Source organism: Elephas maximus, chromosome 1, assembly GCF_024166365.1.
Source record: "Elephas maximus indicus isolate mEleMax1 chromosome 1, mEleMax1 primary haplotype, whole genome shotgun sequence".
Classification (NCBI taxonomy): Eukaryota; Metazoa; Chordata; class Mammalia; order Proboscidea; family Elephantidae; genus Elephas; species Elephas maximus.
Window position 1 is genome coordinate 76,005,190 of NC_064819.1, and position 23,453 is coordinate 76,028,642.

At 40.3% G+C, this 23,453-nt stretch overlaps 3 non-coding genes across 3 annotated transcripts; 1 reads left to right on the forward strand and 2 right to left on the reverse strand.

Annotated features, from left to right (window-relative positions):
- Positions 1-6,000: 6,000 nt before the first annotated feature.
- On the forward strand, positions 6,001-6,073 carry TRNAV-AAC (transfer RNA valine (anticodon AAC)). Its single transcript has one exon. It is a non-coding gene; the product is annotated as a tRNA-Val (tRNA).
- Positions 6,074-13,062: 6,989 nt separating this feature from the next.
- Positions 13,063-13,135, reverse strand: TRNAV-UAC (transfer RNA valine (anticodon UAC)). The gene has a single exon. It is a non-coding gene; the product is annotated as a tRNA-Val (tRNA).
- Positions 13,136-22,602: 9,467 nt separating this feature from the next.
- TRNAI-AAU (transfer RNA isoleucine (anticodon AAU)) lies at positions 22,603-22,676 on the reverse strand. Its single transcript has one exon. It is a non-coding gene; the product is annotated as a tRNA-Ile (tRNA).
- Between the last annotated feature and the right edge of the window lie 777 nt (positions 22,677-23,453).

Below are 23,453 nucleotides of genomic sequence, written 5' to 3' on the forward strand. Positions count from 1 at the left end.
GGTAGACCTCTGCTGATAGTCAAAAACGGACGGCAGCTCGAATCCACCAACCGCTCTTTGGAAACTTGAGAGGGCAATTCTACTATGAGTCAGAGTCGACTCCACGGCAACGGATTTATCTTTTAGTTTATATATATATACATATATATATAATCCATAAACCAAACCCGCTGCCGTCGAGATTCCGGCTCATAGCGACCCTAGAACTGCCCCCATAGAGTTTCCAAGGAGTGCCTGGTGGATTCGAACTGCTGGCCTTTTGGTTAGCAGCCGGAGCATTTAACCACTACGTCACCAGGGTTTCCATATTATCCATATAAACATAAAAATTAAATATATATATCGTAAACAACAGAGATTTTTCACCTTGCGATGCTTCATGAAAATTAGCCAATTTCCCTTGATTGAAAATTAGCTAGTTCCCCCACCGTCTGTCGGTTTGACGTGTTGTGGGAGCTTCCGAGTTGGCTGTGACGCTGGAAGCTATGCCATTGACATGCAAATACAGCAGGGTCACCCATGGCGGACTTGTTTCAGCTGAGCTTCTAGACTTCTAGACTAGGACAGACTAGGAAGAAGGACCTGGCAGTGTACGTCTGAAAAGAATTAGCCAGTGAAAACCTTATGAACAGCAACGGAACATTTTCTGATATACTGCTGAAAGATGAGCCTCCCAGGTTGGAAAGCACTCAAAAGACGACTGGGGAAGACCTGCGTCCTCAAAGTAGAGTGGACCTTAATGACATGGATGGAGTCAAGCTTTCGGAACCTTCATGTACTGATGTGGCACGACTCAAAATGAGAAGAAACGTGGACTCAAACATAACAACAATTGTGAACATATGGCGCAGGACCGGGCGGTGTTTCGTTTTGTTGTGCATGGGGTCGTTACGAGTAGGAACACAGTTGACGGCATTTAACAACAACAGCCTTGACGGAAGGTGTGAGGCTTTCTCAGAGGGAGTCAAGCAATGATGGCTGAAACCACTTCAGGTTCAGCATGAAGCTTCTCTGACAGCAGGCCCTACTGGGCTGAATTAAAATAAGATGAAAAATTACTTACAGTAGGGATAAGCCTGTAAGATTATTTGAGGTAGCTCAAATAGCAGTGCCTTTCCCACTCGATAGCAATATATATATATATATATATAATTTGTTAAGCATAAAAGAGGTGGCAAGGACTCTTGGGGAAATGTCACTGTGACTGATTAGAGCAGTTTTGGTGGAGTGGTGGCACCAAAACCTGATTGGCACTTAATTAATTGTACATGTAGAAACGGTTGAATAGGTGTATGTTTTGCTGTGTATATTCTCAACAAGAACAACAAAAAAATGAATAAGATATGTATAATGTATATGTATACACATACCTATGTATACATAAAATGATTGGAGTGGAGTTAAGGGAGAGGGGGTGTAGACCAATTGAAGATAGCAAATATGGATACATTTTAGAGAGATTTTCTCCAAAATGAGCTGGCAAAATGGCCACAGGTGAATCGAGAAATTAGATTAATAAATTTTTTTTTTTTAAGATCTGAGAAATAATTAACATATTTGTATGCTAGTGCAACTGATCTATTATAGAGAAGAAAATGGCTGGAATAATGTTCTGGAGTATGTTGTTGTTTTTAGGTGGCATCGCGTTGATTACCAATCATAGCGACCCCGTGAACAACAGAACAAAACCTACTTGGTCCATCAGAAAATGTTCTACTGCTATTTATAAGGTTTCCACTGGCCGGTTTTTTTAGAAGTAGATTTCCAGGCCCTTTTTCCTAATCTGTCTTAGTCTGGAAGCTCTGGTTAAATCTGTCCACCATGGTGATCCTGCTGGTATTTGAAATATCTATGGCATAGCTTCCAGTATCACAGCAACACGAAAGTACATGCAACACAAAAAACAGACAAGTGGTTGTCCTTGAGTATGGTGCAGGAGGTAAGCTCTATTGTAGAAGTGAATAGATTAAATTGGCGCATAGGTCATTAAACCCTCATAGAAATAAAGTAGCTTGGCATAGAGACTCGCAGTTGTGTAAATATTTGTGGAAATTCTCTATTGGTTGCTTCACATTCTTTAGTAGAGTGCAATTCATCAGCTAAGAGTGAAGGTGGTTGAGAAGGTGGAGGAAATCTGAGGAGAGCAGATAAAGTGTGAAATGATCATCTAGGAAAAATTTAATGGAATAAAGGCAAATAGGATGACTGACTAGCAGCATTAGAGGCCCGCTTGTCATAGATATATAAGGAGACAAATGTGTTTTTCACCAGCATTATTCAACTGCTCACATGCAGGCACAGAATAGGGAGAGCTGGGTTTATCCTGCATTGTAGCTTTATTAAAAAGTGTAAAGTGAAAGAACGGCAAGAGTTTTGAGACCGTATGCAAGGAAGTGGCTATAATTTAAGTGAATAGAGAAGGAAAAGAGAACATGAAGAAATTATATTACAGTGAAAATGTAATACTACCAGACAAATTTCTGTGCTTTGGAAAGTTGGAAATTAGCTAAATGATTAGACAGTAGTTATCAGGGCTGGGACTAGGTGCAAAATTTAACTCAGTAATCAAGTTAAATTATATTCTAATGCAATTTTTTAAAATTTTTATTGTGCGTTAGGGGAAAGTTTACAAGTCAAGTCAGGCTCTCATACAAAAATTTATACACACCTTGCTATATACTCCTAATTGCTCTCGTCTCAATGAGACAGCACAATCATTCCCTCCATCCTCTCTTTTCATGTCCATTCAGCCAGTCCCTGACCCCCTCCACCCTCTCCTCTCCCCTCCAGACAGAAGATGCCAACGTAGTCTCAAGTGTCTACCTGATCCAAGAAGCCCACTCTTCACCAGCATCATTTTCTATCCCATTGTCCAGTCCAATTCCTGTCTGAAGAGTTGGCTTTGGGAATGGTTCCTGTCTTGGGCTAACAGAAGGTCTGGGGACCATGACCACTGGGGTCCTTCTAGTCTCAATCAGACCATTAATCTGGTCTTTCTATGAGAATTTGAGGTCTGCATCCCACTGTTCTGCAGCTCCCTTGGGGGTTCTGTGTTGTGTTTCCTGTCAGGGCAGTCGTCAGTTGTAGCCAGGCACCATCTAGTTCTTTTGGTCTCAGGCTGATGTAGTCTCTGGTTTATGTGGCCCTTTCTGTGTCTTGGGCTCATAACTACCTTGTATGTTTGTTGTTCTTCATTCTCCTTTGCTCCAGGTGGGCTGAGACCAATTGATGTCTAATGCAATATTTTTAAAAATTAGAATAAATGCAAAAAATTCACGATGAGCAAACATCACCGTTTTGAATAAAGACAAGATAAGTATTACTAATTTTTCCTTTGTCTCAGATTCCAGTATGGCTCTTCTAGGCATGCCCTCTACTCAGGAGCTCCAAGTTGAATGGGGAGAAATGAATATATGTAACAGCACCCTGGGGAAGTCCTGAGGAGCCCTGAGATGGAAGAGAAGGAGGCAGGGTTAAAAAAAATAATAACTTTTTCAGATCGAGGAGGAGAATTCATCATGCACTTGTTTCCCATCCTTACTTATTAATCTACCTTCTAATTGGAAAAAAGAGAGAGATCTAGCCTGTCAGTACATGTGCTTGGTTCAGGGGAAAGCTTTGACTTCAAAACAGGAATAATGAGAATCTCGATTCCTCCATGTCAAAGTGGCCTTAATGATTTTCTGTAGTGAGTCTCCATCTCCCCACATCCATAAACCAAAACCTATTGCTGTCGAGTCGATTCTGACTGACAGCAGCTCTATTGGACAAGGTAGAACTACCCCATACAGTTTGCAAGGAGGGCCCAGTGGGTCTGAACTGCCAACCTTCTGGGCTAGCAGCTATGTCTCTTAACCACTACACCACCAGGATTTCCACAAAGGTACAGTAGTAAACAAACACATATGTCTCCACCCTCATAGAGCTTACATTCCAGTGATAAAGACAGTACACAAAATGATTAAGTAAATCACATAGTTTGTTAAAAATAGATAAGTGTTTTGGAGAAAAAAATCAGGGAAGAAGATGATGTGTTCAGGAACGGTGGAAGTCTGGAAGTTCAGAATGGCTTCAATAATAATGTGATATTTGAAGATATTAGAAACCCTGGTGGTGTACTGGTAAAGTGCTACGGCTGCTAACCAAAAGGTCAGCAGTTCAAATCCACCGGGTGCTCCTTGGAAATTCTACAGGGCAGTTCTACTCTGTCCTATAGGGTTGCTATGAGTCAGAATCAACTCCATGGCAGTGGGTTTGGTTTTTTTGGTTTTGAAGATCAGTTAGTTATACACATATCAGAAAAGAGTGTTGCAAGCAAAGAGAATTGTCAGTGCAAATGTCCTGAGGCAGAAGAATGTGTGGTGTATTTAAAGTAGAGCAAGTAAGTCATAACTGCAGCAGAGAGAGCAAGAGGGATAGTAGTAGCAGAAAAGGTCAGAGAGGATTGAATGGGATGCACGGAGATTATGTAGAGCCTTCTAAGTCATTATAAGGGTTTTGGCTTTTTTTCTTTCTTTCTTTTTTCTAAGTGCAATAAGGAGCCATTGCTGGATTTTAACTGAAGACTACAATAAGGAGCCATCGTTGTGTTTTAAGTGTTCTGTAGAAAGTATCTTGCTAAACCAAAATGGAGGAAAACTCAAGACATATTTATTAGACATTAATAATATTCCACATCAGAGAATATTATGGCTTGGGCCAGGCTGGTGGTAATGGAAGTGTCGAGAAGTGGCCAAATTCCATATATATTTTGAAGAATAAGCAAAGAAGATTTCATGAGTGATTGGATATGGGGAATAGGGCAAAAATGGAGGCAATGAAGGACCCAGTTTCTTAGTCCTAAACTGCTGGAAGGATGGAGTTACGGTTCAATAAGACAGGGATCAATATGGTTGGAACAGTTTCAGAGAACAGATATGAATTCCAGTTTGGGATATGTTCAATTTAAGATGCTTATTATAAGACTGGGATTACAATAAGCATGGGATTGGGTTGCTCAGTAATTTCTTTAAAGTAAGTATTAAAGCAAATTGTTGAGAAATGTTAACAAACATATGTTTTAAATGGAATCTCTGTTTATCCCGTTGATCTGATCTCAAAACAAATGAGAGTGAGGCTGGAGATTGTGCTAGTGAAAAACATGCTTTCGCCTCCTTTACTCACAATATTTTCATCAGGTCGTGTTTTAGCTGCCACAAGAAGGAGATTGAATGTGACCTTTCTCAGAGGCTGAGAAGGCTGTCTTGTCACGAGTTACTCTGGGAACAAGCACATTTTCACTGCTGAGCACCTTCACGCAGACACAGCCTTCAGAGTGTTTAATTTTAGAACCTAGCGGACAGCAGATTACTTCCAGTGACTTAAGACAATTGAATGGAATGAATAAAAAAGAAGAGTCAGGTACAACACAATGGTCATCTTCCTGCTATAAAACAGATTAAAGGATATCGGACACCAAATTTACACGTTCCACAGCAGAAAACATGATTGATACAGAGCTGAAGTGTTCATTTGACAGCACATAGACTCACTCGCTAAAGATGCCACTTCCACAAAGTCCCCACCACCCACGACCCTCCTTGACAGACAACTCTGCACAGCGCTACACCCACACTCTCTGCTCCTCGGTCTCTCCCTCTAATGCCGGGGCACAAAGTGCAGAAGGCTTACTGAGCTCCTAGTTCCTACAGGTTCATGTTCAGTCATCTGGAGATGAAGAACATTGCGTCTTACACCGGCAGAGAATTGAGCCTAGAATTTTTCAAGAAATTTCTTAGAATTTGCCCGAGATTTCCCTACCTGGTGCTTGTGAAGGAACTGGGACCCTGGGAGTAGCCTTTGCTTGGCTATGATTTATCTTGCTCTGATACTGTTAATACTAAGAATTGGAAAGTGTAAGGGGAAAAAAAAAAACGCTCTTCAATCATGCAAATGTCCTGAAGAAAATCACAAAATTTCAGATTAATCAATTTTGAAACAAAATGGTACTTCGGTAAGCGAGTTTCCGTGGTGTAGTGGTTATCACATTCGCCTAACACGCGAAAGGTCCCCGGTTCGAAACCGGGCGGAAACATATAAGTTGCTCTTTTTGTGAACTCTGAATTCAGCACCAGGAACTCTCCATCTGAATAGGCTTTGGTTTCAACCAAGCCCCTAACCTTCATGTTCCTTTTGGAGTACCAGACTTTAAATTAAAAGAATCATGTAACTGACTTGCCCGGGCCCAGTTGCTTGTCAGGTTCTCCGTTTTCTATTGAGTTAGAAAAGATTCCGCACCCTCTGCAGCGGCTTTCCAATAGGAAAGGCCAGGTCTCCTTCGGTTCCGGGCACAGAATTCAGAGTGAAGGGTCCTGAGACAATAATGTGGCTGCTTGTACGGAAAAAAAAAAAAAAAAAAGGCTTTACCTTAGAGTCAATTCGGACTCACAGTAACACCTATAAAAAAAAAAAAAAAAACACCTATAGGACGGAGTATATTTGCCCCATTGGTTTTCCAAGGAGCGGCTAGTGGATTCGAATTGCCAACTTTTGGATAACTGCCAAGCTCTGAGCCACTGCACCATCAGGACCCTGGACATGACATGACATAGGAAAAAAAAAAAAAAAGGGCACCTTAAAAATCAAATAGGTGCTTGGCCAGAAGTAGTGAGGGTGAAGTAGAGTCCAGGGACTTGAATCGACTTTTATATAAAAGTTTGTCAAGGGGTTGTGGTTAATGCTGAAATCCATTATGTGTGAACATTTGTTAAAATCATTAGGAAAAGTTCCAGAAAGAAATGAGAGTACAAACTAAAACTCATTGTTTTTCATACCTAGGGGAAGAATGTTCAAGAAGGGTACTTTATCTTAGCCAATAAAGAGGCTATGCCAAGTGGAAGTTAGGCTCTCACGAAGGTGCGTGTTACAATATCCTTTTGACTAACCTGAGAACCCACTGCAAATCACTAAGCCAGGAACAGATCTTGTTCCCAAGGAAACCTCACCATAGTAACTCAATGGAATCTAGCCAACAAAGACTCCTTAATCACGTATGCCCATATAGTACATTACCAACCTTTGAAGATGATGTAATTTCTCTTAATTTACACCCATAATTTACATATTTACATAATTTTAACTATAACTAAATAATACCATTTTATCAAGCTTCTCTTTATGTTTCCTATTTCCCCTTTCCGCACTCCAGCAGAAAGAAAAAGAAACACAGAAACTCTACCTCAGGAGAAATGAACTTCGCTCCTCCATTGCAAAATAAGACGTTCTGGAGCTCGTCGATTTCGTCCCAAGAGAAACGTTCACTAGAGTGGGCTCCTTCGTCCTACTCTGGGAAGCCTTTGAGAAGGATCCAGACACCCCCGAGAAGAATATGGTCGATTTGGTCCCCACTCACGAAGTGAGAATTCCGCTCCAGAAAGGAAGGAACGTTCCTGGTGGATCTGCCGACCCTGTTTCTAAATCCTGGAGAGATTCCCCTTCTCTGTGTTCGGTGAAAAAGCCCTGCCGCTTGGATCTCTGTAGGTCCATTTTGCGATTTAATTGTCATTAACTGCTTATGCTCCTCTTTCCTTTCCCTAAGGCTGAGGACTGTGTTGTCTCGTTCTTTACTCCTCTGGTATCCCGGGTGCCCGCACAGGGTGGTGGGTTGCTCAATAATTTCAGCTTGCGAAACGGAAAAAGCGTCCAGAATATTGTCTTTGCTGAGGATCAGGTTTTAGAAAAATGAACAAAGGCTCTAGATTTTACTAACCGGCCAATATATTCTTTTAATCATTGCCTGCAACATTCAAACAGTGGAGGTCACAACGCTCAGGTTATTTTGCAGATGTGAAGCTACTCTCTCTGTCCCAGCCACCCCCAGAAAAAACAGACTCTGGGGTAAAGAAGCGCAGACACCACCATCTTTTCCCTACTGATCTGGGGGCAACTGCCATCTCTACGCTAGGTACTGAGTGTGTGGGTCGGCTATACTAAGTGATGCTTAAGGCAAACCTTGAAAAAGGCAGCTCCCTTCTAGCTAAGCAAAAATGGAATGTTAAGGGGAGATAGTGAAAACGAAGGGAAGAAGAAAGAAAAGAAAAATATATCAGAGTTTTCGTTCTACTCCAGTAAATCAAATAAATGCAACAAAGAAGCTGCAGACAAACTTCCAAGAAATAGGCATGTGTGAAGCCGAATATAAAGACGTTTGATGTCCCAGGAATGGACAATATAGAGTCCAGTCTTGCTAATCACTCCCACTCCATGTATCTGCCCTGCAGGTTGACATTCCAGGGTGTATCCCTGCAGCAGTCCAGCCCCTACTGCGGATCCATGGGCCTCCAGAGTTCGGTCTGGGCCCCTGGGTCCTAAAGAGTAATTTTCTTTCACTAGAGAGGTATAAACAAGAGTAATTTCCATGGGACAATATTGAGAAGTTTCTTGAAATCATATGATCCCTCACCTCTCACCAGCCTGCCTGTGTTTGTAAAGGAATCCGGTCCATTGACAGTTAAGAGCAGTGGAGTTTGGTTGTTAATTTTAACACGCAAAAAGTATGAGTGAAAGAAGCGTACTGTGACTGTGAGAGTTTCCTGGAGGAAAAGACTGCTTTGAGATTATCCAGTCTGTGGCATCTAAAAAAACTCTATTCTGTAGAGGGAACTTGCGACTCAAGGCCAGTTTCATTGTAATCGTGGTTATCGGGTTTGCCCAATATAGGAAAGGCCTTGCTATGAAATAAGGTGGGAAAACACGTTTTTGAATTTTGTATTGAACTAATTTTACACGGGACTTTCTCCCTCGTAACCCAAAGTACGGAAACCCTGGTGGCGTAGTGGTTAAGAGCTACAGCTGCTAGCCAAAAGGTAAGCAGTTCGAATCCACCAGGCGCTCTTTGGAAACCATATGGGGCAGTTCTACTCTCTCCTGTAGGGCCGTTATGGGTAGCAACCGACTTGACAGCAGTGGGTTTTGGGTTAAACCAACTTAACAACAACAACAACAAAAAAACCAAACCCAGTGCTGTGGAGTCAATTCCAACTCATAGCGACCCTATGGGACAGAGTAGAACTGCCCCATAGAGTTTCCAAGGACTGCCTGGCGGATGCGAACTGCCAACCCTTTGATTAGCAGCTGTAGCACTTAACCGCTACGCCACCAGGCTTTACTCAAACCGCTTGACCAACGCACGAATCCTCCTTCCCTCCGTGTGGTCCTGGGCTACATTGTGCCCTTTGGGACTCTGACTCTCAGGTCTTCGCCCCGCCTCCAGCGAGTGCCAGCCCCTCCCCTGCCTGGTTTCTCTCTGTTTCCGTGGTTTCCAAGCGGGTGGAGGCGGGTGTCAATAGAAAAAGGCGCCCGCCCCATAGATGCCCGTCTGCATGGAACGGGTGGACTTGGTTCCTTTCAGATTCAGAGCGTGGGACGTACAGGTTTTCTGCCAAGTGAGGATCTCAAATGCTTAGAGGGAAAGGGCTCCGCTTTGAAATCGAGCGCTAGGGCCTTCTGGTGTCAAGTCAAATGTCATCAGGAGTCTCCATCAATTTTTTTCTTCTTTCCAAAGGACTTGTTCATCTGGTTTAATTAACATGATGTCATTAATATGTTAATGATTCTTAAAAGTGAAAGACTTCATGGGAATTATATAACTAATGTAAGGCTAAATAAAGTAAATTTAAAAAAACTTTATATGAAAATACTTTTAAGCATAATGATTGACATTAATTTCAAAGAGCTTTAGACATATAATAATCTTGGAGCATAATATTAAATAGGACATACCAAGAATATATTAAGATCATTAAGTTTTTTAACTTCTGAACAGTAATAAAAATTTCATGCGTAAACAATGTGAATTTCCCAGTTAAAACACTTCCGTGCCATGTTGGAAAGAAACTGTCCACAAACATTTTTGGGATCTCAGGATTCTTGGGAGGAGACTTTCTCCACTGAAAGGTTTTGCTGCTCTCCAGTGGGGGTTGGTGTAACGTTGAAAAATAAAATAAAAGTTCTTTGAGGAACATTCACTAAGGTAGGAAGCTTAGGTATGAGGCAATGCATCCAGGAAGTCTGGTTGGGTTAAAGTTTTGTCTCTTTTAGCTTTTGTACAGCAAGATAAGTCTTATAAGCATATTTGTGGATTTCTGTATAATTGTTAAGGAGCCCTGGTGGCTTTGAGTTTTGTGTGTGTGTGATATTTGAAAACTAATGCAACCAAACGGATTTTGCAGCATATTTGAAAAGTTTTACATTTTTTGGAACATATGTTGCCCACAAAGTATGTATCAAAATCCACAATTCAAAACATAAAATCAGAAAGGCTTTTTGATTCAACATGACTTCCATTACTGAATAGACATAGCATCACAATTTTTTTTCAAAGGACAAAGTAATAGGGTCTGGTTTGCTGTCACAAAGGAGCGTATTGCAATTTCCTTGTGACTGACCTGAGAACCCCTAGCAAGTCACTAAGCCAAGAGCAGATGTTGCCGGGTTGTTCCCAAAAACACCTTCCTATAGTAACTGAACAGCGTCTACCAACAAAAACTCCTTAAACCAACCATGTGTCCATATATGTTATATTTCCCACCTTTGAAATGATGTAAGGTTTCTTAATTTGCTTCCTTCTGTAATAGTATATTAGAGACTGTCTGTGATTCTGTGGATTCTCCTGGTTTCTTGTGCCCAGTGCATGCTGGAAGATCCCTCATTGCAATGATCGTCTTTGTTTTTGCTGAACAAAAATCTCTGAACAGACAGACCGGGCCATGCAGGGAGATTAGTTGAATCAGTACCCCGTGCACAGAGAGCTCACAGATTCTTTGACATAGAAGTGCCCAATAAAGCACCAAAGTTTTGAGGCTGTTGGAAATAACAATTTAAACAGACTGGGCTCAATTTAGGGTCGAGTGAGGACAAGGAAACCTGATAAGCACAGGAACTCATTACAAAACTTGGGATGGCCCACCACCCCTCTGAAAGATTTGGGTTCCACAACAATTCAGTATGAACGATTTATTTTGGCACTTCCAGACAAGATAAAAAGCCATCTAAGAGCATAATTCCATCCAAGATGTTGCTGGTTCTTAAATCCAACAGCTTAGCTTCTTGCCCATCACAGTTTTGGGGTAATGCCACTATCCCAGGCCAAACACAAGTTCAGTTAAATGGACTTTCAAATCAGTAAAGAACTGATTCTGAGAGAAGAATTTAGTAAAACTGTCCCATAGGTTTTCCAAGGAGTAGCTGGTAGATTCAGACTACTGACCTTCTGGTTAGCAACCAAGCAATGGAAACTAGGACTATTTCTTTTAAGAATTTTGAAATATGGAAGCTATTTACGATGTTAAGATAATAATTTTAGATGAATGTGGTGTTAGATGAAATGATTACTGTGCAATGACTTGCTTTCGTTTAAAATGGTCAAGATTAATACTCCTCAATATCATTTTAAATGGCTTCTTTTCCTACAAGGAAGAATAAGTAATCCTTAGTCAGGGCCAGTAGTGAAAAGGAAATCCATGTGACTGTGGGTGAAATCAATTTTGAAGACAGTGTCTAAAGCAGAAGCTGTCCTAACAGGCTGTAGAACTCTGCTGTCCTTAATGAGCTATTTTTAAAATATGTTAAAGAACAAAATTAAGCAAAATATTGACAAAATTAAACTAGTACTATTTTTTATTACCAAAAATATTTATTTTAGAAAATTCAATCAATTTCTATAAATGAAAACTAGGAATGAATTTATTTTCGCTAAGATATTTAGCCAGTCAGAGTTGAACACAGAATCTTCTGACTCATAGCCAAGTAATGGTTTCCGACTCATAGCGGCCCTTTTCACAAAAATACCCAGGCAATTCAATACAGAAAGGATAACCTTTTCAAAAAATAGTGCTGGGACAGTTGGATATCCACACACAAAAAGATAAATTTAGAGCCTTACCTCAAACCATACACAAATGTTAACTCAGAATGGATCACAGACCTAAATGTAAGAGCTTAAATTATAAAAGTTTTGGGTGAAAACATTAGAGAAAATCTTTGTGACCTTGGGTTAGACAGAGTTCTTAACTATAATGCCAAAAGCACTATCCATAAAGAAAAAACTGACAAACTAGACTAAATTAAAATGTTTTGCACTTCAAAAGGCACCATTAGGAAAAGGAAAAGACAAATGATAGGCTGGAGGAAAATATCTGTGAATCATGTATCTCATGAAGGATTTGTATCCAGAATATGTAAAGAACTTCTACAAATCAATAATAAGATAAACAACCAAATTTAAAACAGACAAAAGATTTGAATAAACATTTCTCCAAAGAAGACATACAAATGTCTAATGAGCAGAGAGAAAGATATTCAACACCACAGTTATTAAAAAAAAAAAAAAAACTCATTGCTGTCTAGTCCATTTGGACTCATAATGAGTATATAGGGCAGAGTAGAACTGCCCCATAGAGTTTCCAAGCAGGGCTGGTGGATTTGAACTGCTGACCTTTTGGTTAGCAGCTGTAGCTCTTAACCACTATGCCACCAGTGCTCTTCATAGTCATTATGGATGTACAAAAGAAACCACAATGAGATACCACTTCACACCTACTTGCATGTCTATACCTGGAAACATAGAGAATAACCTGTGTTGCCTAGGATGTGGAGAAATTGGTAGTCTCATATGGTGCTGGTGGGAATGTAAAATGACACAGCCACTTTAGAGAACAGTTTGACAGTTTTTTGAAAGGTTAATTGTAATTTTAAAGTATTGTTACAGATGGAACTGTATCCTCCAAAAATATGTGTTGTAAATTCTAACACATATAACTGTGGATGAAATCCCATTTGGAAATAGGGTTTGTTTGTCCTGTCAGTGAGGCCATATCGGTGTAGGGTATGTCCTAAATCTACTAACTTCTGAGATGAAAACAGCAGATTAGACACAGAGACAAGAGAGCACACACCCAGAAGACAAGAGAAGCAGGTGAATCTACAAGCAAGCACAGGAAGCAGACCAGAGCACACACCCAGAAGACAAGAGAAGCAGGTGAATCTACAAGCAAGCACAGGAAGCAGACCGCTAAAAGCTTGAGTTGGCCCCACTGGGGATTGAACCCAGGATCTTCTGCGTGTAAAGCAGACGTGCTAACCACTACACCATGGAACCTCAACAACCATACCCCCATGGACTGCCAGAAGAACTAACAAATCTCTCTTGGAAGAAATACAGCCAGAATTCTCATTAGAGGTGAAGATGGTGAGACTTGTGTCACATATTTTGGGTATGTTACCAGGAGGGACCAGTCCTTGGAGAAGGACATTATGCTTGGTAAATTAGAGGGTCAACAAAAAAGAAAAACCTTCAACAAGATGGATTGACAGAGTGGCTGCTACAATGACCTCAAGCATAACTATGATTGTGAGGATGGCACAGGACCGGGCAGTGTTTCATTCTGTTGAAGGGTCTGCTATGAATCGGTACCAACTCCCCAGCACCTAAAAACAACAAAAATCTAAACTAGAAAAGGAAGGACCTCCCCATAGAGACACATGTTGAATTTTGCCTTCTAGCCTCCTGAACTATGAAAAAGAAAAAAGAAAAAAATTCTGTTCTCTATAAGCCACCCACTTGTGGTATTTTAGTCACAGCAGCACTGGGAAACTAAGACATCATTATGTCAGGAACCACATCTGTATTGCCACCTTTGTATTGGCAGTGACTGGCACACAATAGCATATCAATACCTGTTGCTATCAAGCCAATTCACAACTCCTTAGTGTTTCTATGGAGCAGTTGACATTTTAGTTAGCAGCTGAGCTCTTAACCACCATGCCGCCAGGGCTCCTGCTACATCAATATCTCTGCTGAATGCAGGAGGAAATCCTTCAGCTGCTTTGGGGAGGTGAGGCGGACACAAAATTTTTGTGAGGTATGAGCCCATGGAGCTGTGGCTAAAGATTAAATCTTTCCCTCAGGAGCAATTCTCGTGGCTCAAGTGTTGTCCAATCAACTCTCAGAATGAGTTCCTCACTGATTTGAAAGTCCATTTAACTAAACTTGTCTTTGGTCTGGGATAGTGTCATTACCCCAAAAGTGTAAGGGACAAGTAGTTAAGTTGTTGGGTTTAAAAACCAGCAGCATCTGGATGGAATTATGTTTATATATGGCTATTTATCTTGTCTGGAAATGCAGAAATAAGTCGTTCATACCGAATTGTTGTGAAACCCAAATCTTTCAGAAGGATGGTGGGCCATCCCAAGTTTTGTATTGAGCTCCCGTGCTAATCAGGCCTCCTTTTCTCCTTCACCACTGAACTGAGCACAATCTGTTTAAGCTGTATTTCCACACCCTTAAAACTTTGGCATTTACACTGTGCACTTTTAGGTCAAAGAATCTGTAAGCTCTCTATGCAAGGGGTGCTGATTCAGCCTAGTGTCCCACATAGTACAGTCTTCATGTTCAGAAATGCTGGACATAATGTGAGGAAGCTGTTACACTTGATAGCTGCTGATGGGAAAGCTGATTTCAAACAGTGTGAAGGCAAAAGAAAGTTAAAACTCTCTTTCTGATAATAGAAACTAAACTGGAAGTGAGGGGTGTCCCAGGGTGAAATCATCACAAAGTTATAATAAAAGCAAGTAGAAAGAGTCTGTTCAGCAAATGTTTAAAAAGGCAAACATGGAACACAGGCAAGCATGCTGTCAGAGCCATGTCTGCCAGAGTCCAAGGAATGTTACAGAATCATCAGTATGCATTAACATTACAAATGGGTAAAATCATTAAAAGTTTCACCTTTGCAAACTGGCTAAAAACTGCTAAATACATGTGATTCTACATTTTGAATTGCCTTTCTTAATAATCATTGGTTCAGATTTCAGTAATGACAGGAGGGTCTTCATTGGTCCAACAAATCTTACTATTTACTAAATGCTAAAAATAAAAAATTTGGTTTTTTTTTTTGGTGGAATAGACAAAGATAACAGTCAAAAATATGTGGGTCTCCTGTGCTCTGTTTAAGATTTGTTTATATGAAAGTTTCCCTAAAAGATGTTTTCTAGGATATCCTAGCTATTGTTTTTATACCTCAGGACCTAGCTGATGTGTCCTTGTGAGTCCAGCTCCAGGTAGGTCACTTTCTTTATACTTAACCAAAGGGAATAATGGCTCCAGTTTTAACTCCTGGGTCACAAGGACCCTGTCCCTTCCCCTCTTCTGCCAACACGCTCACCTCCAATAACCTTGGTACAGTAGAAGGAACCCAAGGATGAAAACAAGTCACATCTCTTTTAATACAAAATTTATTACATTGTTACAGAAAAGGGAAAATCAATAATCTTTCTAGGTTTCATTTTCATCATCTGTGAGATGAGAAATTTAAAAATGCTCCCCAGAAGGGAAGATGTTGAGGCTTCGTCGTACCTGATTTGGACATGTTATCAGGAGGGACCAGTCCCTGGAGAAGGTCGTCATGCTTGGTAGAGAGTCAGCAAAAAAAGGAAGACTCTCAATGAAATGGATTGACAAGTTGGCTGCAACAATGAGCTCAAACATAGCAATGATTGTGAGGATTGTACAGGGCTGGGCAGTGTTTCCTTTTGTGGTACATGGAGTGGCTATAAGACTGCACATAACAACAACAACTACATTCTGTGCCAGGGATCGTTCTATTAACAAATGCTACAGTAGAAAACAAATACAGACAAAAGTTTTTTCCCTCAATGTAAAACAAAACTCAAATTCTTAACAAACAACAGATTTACTGAACTGATAGAGATTATGGCCCTAACTTGGAACCGAAGTCACCCCCAGATGTATCCTTTCAGTCAAATAATAGATTGGCTTGTAAAATAAATATCACCTGTGAAGAATGTGCTCTATTTGACAATCAAGAGCAAACAGTCAACAATTACCCAAACATTAGAAGGCAAAGAATGGTAGAGAAGCTAGATAAACGGACACAGAACAAACAGAATGGAAATAATGAGAGTGCTGGCACATTGCAAAAATTGTAACCAACATCACGGAACAATTTGCACAAAAATTGTAAAACGGGAACCTAATTTGCTGTGTAAAGCTTCACTGAAAACAAAATATTTTTAAAAAGAAAAAAAAAATCTTTCCAGCATAGACCTTACATTCCAGTGTTAAAGAAAGGCAATACACAAAATGATTATGTAAATTACATATTTTATTAAAAGTACATAAGCATATTGAAGAAAAAAATTAGGAATGACAGGCATTCAGGAGTAGTGAAAGTCTGAAAGTTCACGGTGGATTCACTAATAACGTGGTATTTGAAGAAGATGTGTTAGTTGTACACATATCTGGAATAGAGTGTTGAAAGCAAAGGGAATAGTCAGTGCAAACGTCCTGAGGCAGAAGGATGTCTAATGTATTTAAAGTACAGCAAGAAGGTCAATAATAACTTTAGCAGAGTGAGCAAGGGGGAGAGCAGTAGGAGAAAAGGTCAGAGAGGAAATTGAGTGGGGATGGGGGGATTAAGTAAAGCCTTGTAGATCATTATAAGGATTTCGGCTTTTTTTTTTTTTTTTTTCCTGAGTATAGTAAGGATCCATTGATGCATTTTAAGTAGGGAGAACAATAAGTAGTGCGCCTTGAAGGCTAAAGTTGATTAATTCCTATTTAGGGCAAAATGTAATAGACAGAGTACCTCTGTGAAAGCATCTAAAGAGACTTTCATCTGCTGAGCCTTATATTGTCCGTGGTTATTAAGGCTGTCTGGACATTTGTAGAAGATAACGTTGATTCACTATATTAACCGTCATAGGAATAGAGAGTAATCCAGCTTCAAAATCCCATTTAATGTATGGTTTCTTGGACCACTCTTGGCACAAACTGTATTCACGTGGATTAGGTATCTGTGCCCAGAATGTTTTTAGGGAATGCTATGTGAAGAACAGCAGTGAGGGAGTAAGTGAAGCAAGATTAGAAGGGAAAAATTTGGCAGGCAGCAACATAGGCCTGAGTTGATCCCTTGAGGAGCTCTGGAAATGGGATGGCTCTTCAGAGTTGAGGCAAGAGAGTCAGGCTTTTATAGACATGTATTGAGCATTCAGTACTGTGAACTGCTTTTAGAGAGGGGATATGACCTTGACTGAGGCAGTTCCTTTTAGCTGAGGGCAGTTTCTAGAGAGGGCCTCAACTTTGTGCCATGATGGAGCAACACTCCTGGCAGCTGGGGAAATAAATGCCTTGGTCCTGAAAGGAGGAAATCTGGGTGGCACAACCCAGCACACAACACAGAGAAGAAGGTTGGAGGCAGGCTTAGCAGGCAGCTGCTAACCAGCAGGAGGAAGGTTGTTAGGCTACTGCAGTAATTCAGGCAAGAGATGCAGGTAGTTTGGGCCAGATTCGTAACTGTTCTGGAGTGGAGAATGTTGTATCATTTTGAAGTAGCACCAACAGGACATCCTGACAGGAAGAAATGTGATGCCTACGTGAGAAGTGTATTTCTTTTGATTTTTGATTTTACTGGGTAAGTGAGTCATAAAACATTATATCCAGTTTATGATTAATATGCACATGAACCTTAATATTCAAAAATAATGGAAATGAAATTAGAAATTCTACCATCGATCCAATTCTTGAAATGCTCATAAAAAAATGAAAATAGAAAAATATAATCCTTAAGAATATAATCATGCTATGACTATTTCTTTTATATAGAAATTTGAAATATGGAAGTTATTTATTATATTAAGATAATAGCTTTAGATGAATGTGGTATTAGATGAATTGATCATTTGGCTTCTTTTCCTATAAAATGGTAAGATTATAAGCTTATAAAACATAAGATGATGATCTTAGCCAGGAATTTATAATAAATAGAGAGGAGAAGAAGTCTAAGGATTGAGCTCTGAGACAATCCAGTATTGACCCAAAAGCCCAAGAGGTCTTTGGATCAAAATGGGCAACGTCATGTTCCTCTTTAAAGCAGTCGCTTCTTTCCTACTCATCATATTCAAATTAAAATCTAAACTCTGTACTGTGGAGAACCCTCCCTGACCTCCACTTTCCTGCACCTGCTATTCTACTTCTCTTCTCTGAGGGCTCTGATCCAAACATATACCTGAACCTCTCCATACTCCACTTATTCTCTATCATATTCACCCAAGACCAAAAATCCCCTCCATTCAACTTCTCGTCAACCAACTCAGCTTTTTAATTTCTTTAAATTAACTGAAGTATTGATGAGCCACCAATTTCCACAGCAAGCCCTGATCATTAGGACTGAGGGTGATGCCCCTTTTCTGTGCTCCTGTGAGGAAACCCTGTAATTTTTATCTGTCACTCTACTCAGCAATTTTATTTTTTATTGTGCTTTATATGAAGGTTTACAGAACAAACTAGTTTCTCATCAAACAGTACACACACAAATCAAGTGAAGGCTTGCTGGGCCTGTCAAAGTATAAAAATAACAAGAATTCTGTAAGGAGAGAAATAATAAAATTTTGTTGTCAAATATTAACAGCAACCCAGATTGGGGGAGCATTGGAAAGTGCTCCAATTTTGGAAAGGGGAGAAAGATTTTTACACATGAGTTTTGAGTGTTACACATGAGATATATATGAGTCACATGTAAATCTTTCATAATGTCAGTTAGTAATCACAGATTTTCTGGAGGCAAATTTTGTACATAAACATCCTTCCTTTTAATTAATTTTTATTGTGCTTTAAGGGAAAGTTTACAAATCAAGTCAGTCTCTCATAAAAAATTTATGTACACCTTGCTATATACTCCTAACTGGTCTCGCCCTAATGAGACAGCACACTCCTTCCCTCCACTCTCTCTTTAGTGTCCATTCGGCCAGCTTCTGGCCCCCTCTGCCCTCTTGTCTCTCCTCCAGAAAGGAGATGCCAACATAGTCTCATGTGTCTACTTGATCCAAGAGGCTCGTTCTTCACCAGCATCATTTTCTATCCCATACTCCAGTCCAATCCCTGTCTGAAGAGTTGGCTTTGGGAATGGATCCTGTCTTGGGCTAACGGAAGGTCTGAGGAACATGACCTCTGGGTTTCTTCTAGTCTCAGTCAAACCATTAAGACTCCTCTTTTTTCGAGAATTTGGGGTCTGTTATCCCACTGCTCTCCTGCTGCCTCAGGGCAGTCATCAGTTGTAGCCGGGCACCATCTAGTTCTTCTGGTCTCAGGCTGATGTAGTCTCTGGTTTATGTGGCCCTTTCTGTCTCTTGGGCTCATAATTACCTTGTGCCTTTGGTGTTCTTCATTTTCCCTTGCTCCAGGTGGGCTGAGACCAATTGATGCATCTTAGATGGCCGCTGACGGCACTCTCCAAAGTGGGATGCAGAATGTTTTCTTAATAGATTTTATTATGTCAATTGACTTAGATGTCCCCTGAAATCATGGTCCCCAAATCCCCGCCCCTGCTATGCTGGCTTTCGCAGCATTCATTCAGAAAACTTCTTAGCTTTTGGTTTAGTCCTGTTGTGCTGACCTCTCCTGTATTGTGTGTTGTCTTTCCCTTCACCTAAAATGAAACTTCTCTGCTATCTAATTAGTGGAAACCCCTCCTCCTCCCTCCCTCCCCTATCTTGTAACCATCAAGGAATATTTTCTTCTCTGTTTAAACTATTTCTCCAGTTCTTATAATAGTGGTCTTATACAATATTTGTCCTTTTGGAATAGACTGATTTCACTCAGCATAATGCCTTCCAGATTCCTCCATGTTAATGAAATGTTTCATGGATTCATCACCATTCTTTATTGATTGGTAGTATTCCATTGTGTGAATATACCATAATTTATTTATCCATTCATCTGTTGATGGGCACCTTGGTTGCTTCCATCTTTTTGCTATTGTGAACAGTGCTGCAATGTATCTGTTTGTGTAAAGGCTCTTATATCTCTAGGATATATTCCTAGGAGTTGGATTGCTGAAGAGTATGGTAGCTCTATTTCTAGTTTTTTGAGGAAGCACCAAATTGATTTCCAAAGGGTTGTACCATTTTACATTCCCACCAGCAGATGTATAAGTGTTCCAGTCTCTCCAACATTTATTATTTTTGTTTTTTGGATTAATGCCAGCCTTGTTAGAGTGAGATGGAATCTGATTGTAGTTTTGATTTGCATTTCTCTGATGGCTAATGACCATGACCATTTCCTCATGTATCTGTTAGCTGCCTGAATGTCTTCTTTAGTGAAGTACATGTTAATATCTTTTGCCCATTTTTTAATCGGGTTATTTGTCTTTTTGTAGTTGAGTTCTTGCAGTATCATGTAGATTTCAGAGATCAAGCACTGATTGGAAATGTCATAGCTAAAATCTTTTTCCCAGTCTGTAGGTAGTCTTTTCACCGTTTTGGTGAAGTCTTTGCATGAGCATAGATGTTTGATTTTTAGGAGCTTCCAGTTATCTGGTTTCTCTTCTGCATTGTTAGTAATGTTTTGTGTACTGTTTATGCCATGTATTAGGAATCCTAGCATTGTCCCTAACTTTTCTTCCATGATCTTTATCCTTTTAGATTTTATATTTAGATCTTTGATCCATTTTGAGTTCATTTTTGTGCATGGTGTGAGGTATGGGTCTTGTTTCATTTTTTTGCAGATGGATATCCAGTTATGCCAGCACCATTTGTTAAAAAGACTGTCTTTTCCCCCATTTAACTGACTTTGGGTCTTTGTCAAATATCAGCTGCTCATATGTGGATAGATTTATGTCTGAATTCTCAATTCTGTTCCATTGGTCCATATATCTGTTGTACCAGTACCAGGCTCTTTTGACTACTGGGGTGGTATAGAAAAAAAAAAGAAAAAAACCCACTGCCTTCAAGTCAGTTACGACTCACAGGGACCCTATAGGGCAGAGTAAAACTTCCCCGTAGAATTTCCAAGGAGTGTCTGGCAGATTAGAACTGCCGACTTCTTGGTTAGCAGCCATAACACTTAACCACTAAGCCACCAGTGTTTCCATAAAGATTATAACCTTGGAACCCTGTGGGGCAGCTCTACTATGTTCTATAGGGATAATGTAGGCATACAGATGATTGAAACCATGAGAATGGGTGAGATTACCAGGGAGTGAATGTATATAGAGAAAGGGTTCAAGGACCAATCTGTGAGATAGTCTTCTATAGAATAGGTGAGAAGAGGGGAAACAAACAAAAACTGTTCAGAAGGATGAGCCAGTGAGGTAGAAAGAGAGTCAGGACAGCAGTGTCTTGAAAGTCAAGTTAAAAAAAAAAAAAAAAAAAAGCTTTAAGACAGTAAGTGTGTGTATTGACACTGAGAAGTTGTCTTAATTCCTTAAAAGAAATACCACAATTGTTTTCTTTAAGGAACAGAAATTGATTTTCTCACAGGAAGTGGAAGTCCAAATTCAGGGCACGGTTCTCGGGGAATTCTCTCTCTCTATTGGCCCTGGAGGAAGATCCTTGCCTCAGTTTCCATAGCCTTAGAGTTCCTGGGGTCCTTATTGATCCTTAACGTGCTTCTGTCATCCTCGGTTTGTCCTCCCTTGTGTCAGTGCCTAATCTGTTCTTTTTGTATCTCGGAGGTGATTACATTTAAGACATACTCTACACTGATAATGTCCTCATTAACATAACAAAGAAAACTGATTCCTAAAGGGGATCAAATCCCCAGGTATAGGGGTTTGGATTTCAACACAAATTTTGGGGGGACACAATTAAATCCACAAACAAAAGCCGAGGAAGAGAAGGTCTTGAAAAAGTGAGAAAAAATCATTGATGATCTTGACAAGAAGTTTCCATGAACAGGTGGTGTCAAAAAAACAGAATATAGTGGATATCAAAACAACAGGAGAGAAAACCGGAGATAGCAAATCTGGATAACTCTTTAGAGGAGACTTTGTTATGAAGCCATCTAAGGAACAGGGTAGTAGCTAGAGGGATATGTTGGGTAAAGAGAAGCCCGTTTCAGATAGAGACAAAGAGCATATGTGAATGTTCATGAGAATAAGAGAATAGTAAGGAGAAAATCCAAAGGTTTCACACATTCACTCTGACTTTGGCACAGTTCTAGGTCCTGGGAATCTAGAAAAAAAAAAAATCTGTCTTCACGGGCAGAATTATACTGGAAGCCAACCTGTAGTTAAAAAAAAAAAAAAAAAAAGCAGTAGATTTGACTGTCCTTATTTTAATAACTAGAAATACCAACTTCAAGAGTAGGAAAGCACAGTGTAAGGGATGAATGGACACTCAGGGAGAGGAGATAATCAGGTGAAGTGCTTGACGGCCACACGGAGACACACTGAGCTGGACCCTGAGGAAGGGATAAGGAGAATGAGATGCTCAAATGGACAGCGGCCGTCAGAAGCACACCCCATCTCCAAGACCATCCCCACTCTTAGCTGGTTTTCTTCACTAAAATTTCTATCTTCAAGCTTTATGTCAGTTGTTCCAAAAAAAACCTTTTTTCTTCCCCTCACTCCCTCCCCCAAAAGAGGGCGAAGAAGTTCTAGGTGTCACTACCATTAAAAACTATGTATAAAAAATAAAATTAAAAAAAAAACTATTAAAGATTAAGGAAATTAAGACATTTGATACAGATTTGATGTCACAGAGGCTATTTTCAAGTGTAAAGTGAGCACAGCAAGATCTTTTATTTTTTGATGAAAAAGCGACTCTTTCTCGTGGCCCGTACGGGGATCGAACCCGCGACCTTGGCGTTATTAGCACCACGCTCTAACCAACTGAGCTAACCGGCCACCTGGAAGGCAATGCTCTTTGATATTCCAAAAGTAGAACTATTGTTCACTCTTCATTCATCCAAAAGACACTGGCTTTTACATAATCTTAACCTTTTTTTTTAACCATGGTTAAATGACACTACTTTTTCAAGCTTCTCTTTATGTTTTCTATTCCCCTTTCCTCACTCCTGCAAAAAGAAAAAGAAACACAAAGTCTCTACCTCCGACAGAGATGAATTCTCTCCTCCTGTGGAAAATAAGACTTACTGGAGTCCTTTGATTTCATCCCAAGAGAAACATTCACTAGAGAGGGCTCCTTCATCCTACTCCGGGAAGCCTTTGAGAAGGGTTCAGACTCCCCCCCGCCGGGAAGGATTTGGTCGATTTGTTCCCCGATCAAGTCATAAGAACTTCCCTCCAAATAGGAAGGAAGTCCCTGGTGAATCTCTCCTGCCTGTTCCTAAATCCTGGGCAGATGCCCCTTCACTGTGTTCGGTGAAAACGCCCTGCGGCGTGGATCTCTGTGGGTCCATTTTGAGATTTTATTGTCATTAACCGCTCACGCCCCTCTTTCCAAGGCCCAGGACTGTGTTGTCTCCTTCTTTACTCCCCTAGGGTCCCGGGTGCCCGCACAGCATAGTGGGTTGCTTAATAATTTCAGTTCACGAATGGGAAAAAGCGTACAGAATATCATCATTGCGGAGGATCAGGTTTTAGAAAAATAAACAAAGGCTCTAGATTTTGCTAACTGGCCAATATATTCTTTTAATCATTACCTGCAGTATTCAAACAGGG